Below are 1,265 nucleotides of genomic sequence, written 5' to 3' on the forward strand. Positions count from 1 at the left end.
TCTCCTCCTTCAGCCACGCATGTCTCCCGGAGAAATTGGGATGGTATCAGATCAGTCAATATCAACAACAAAAAAGGAATAAAAAATAAATAAAAACGTAGAAATGCCTCTGGTTTTAAAGCTGAGTTAGTTTACATGTGCAGAGGAAGGGAGGGGGGACTACAACAACAACAGAAAAAAATGAATATTTTCACCAACTGCAGGTGGAACAAATTGTATTTTTCTTTTGGTTCTTTCTCTGTCTCTCTGGAGGAAATTTAGTCCATGTGCTTCTGCAGAAAATGAGCGAGTGAGAGAGAGAGACTCTGAGAGAGGGACAGAGTGAGAGCGAGAAAGGAGGGGAAAACGTCTTCGTCTTCAAAACGTCTATGCCGTCTTCAGGCTGACTAAAAGTGGATCTGAGGCGTACCTTCTGAATCTCAGCGCTCTCACACTCCGGGGTGGAAAGTAGGAGGGAAGGAGAGAGAGAGAGCCAGCGAGAGAGAGAGAGTAGAGAGACAAGCAGTACATGCAGGCAGGTAGGCAGTACAGGCAGGCAGGCTATTCTAGTCGGCTTGGCTGAGAGGTAAGTGCAGTGCACTCCCACTCCCACAGCTTATAACTAGGGGCTGTGCACCTCCCAGGTCCAATCTCCTCACCCTAGCTTTACTCTGCGCTCCCTCTCTCACTTCAGGCTTATTTTGGGGAAAGAGAGTCAGGATTGTTCCTTGGGTTCCCTGCCACACAAAAGACAAGTGTGTGAGGGTGGATAGAGTGAGGTAGGACGGAGAAGGGGAGTGGGCAGGATGGTGTAGCAGCACAGAGAGGGGTGGGGTAGAGTGAGGGAGGGAGGGAGGGGGGGGTTGGTAGCTTCTATTGCCCCCTTTATTTACCCTCCCTCCCTCCATCACACCCTCCCTGCCTCCCTCCCTCCCTCCCTGCCTCCCTCTCTCCTTCAGAGAAAGCTCCCAGCACTTTCTCCCTCACTATTCAAGTTCTTGTTTTCCCACTTTGGATAGAAATACAGGCAGGCAAACACGAGGCTACACAACACACACACACACACACATACACACACACACACACACACACACGCACACTTACTGGAGAGTGTTGGCACAAGAGTTGCCATAGAGGTTTCACGCTCAACAGCTTTCCACTCACCTCAAACAATCTTTCTCTTCTCTTTTGGTCTATATTAGCCTAGGTCAAAGACCAAGATTAGTCAAGTAGTTGAATCAGGTGTAAGGTTACAAAATTCCATACTTTTCCCAAAATGTCAGGTT

The 1,265-nt window shown here is 48.5% G+C and overlaps 1 protein-coding gene across 6 annotated transcripts in view; it reads right to left on the bottom strand.

Moving 5' to 3' along the window:
• LOC112248039 (collagen alpha-2(VIII) chain-like) overlaps window positions 1-657 on the bottom strand; it is a 131,943-nt gene extending 131,286 nt beyond the window's left edge. For 4 of the 6 annotated variants that reach the window (XM_042295300.1, XM_042295304.1, XM_042295303.1 and 1 more), the window contains exon 1: window positions 1-621. This exon is cut by the window's left edge and continues 98 nt beyond it. The gene's annotated coding sequence lies outside the window, so the exon portion shown is untranslated. The other 2 variants (XM_042295305.1, XM_042295302.1) reach the window with 2 other exon arrangements.
• Between the last annotated feature and the right edge of the window lie 608 nt (window positions 658-1,265).

The sequence above is a fragment of the Oncorhynchus tshawytscha genome, linkage group LG13, assembly GCF_018296145.1.
Source record: "Oncorhynchus tshawytscha isolate Ot180627B linkage group LG13, Otsh_v2.0, whole genome shotgun sequence".
In the NCBI taxonomy this organism is placed as follows: domain Eukaryota; kingdom Metazoa; phylum Chordata; class Actinopteri; order Salmoniformes; family Salmonidae; genus Oncorhynchus; species Oncorhynchus tshawytscha.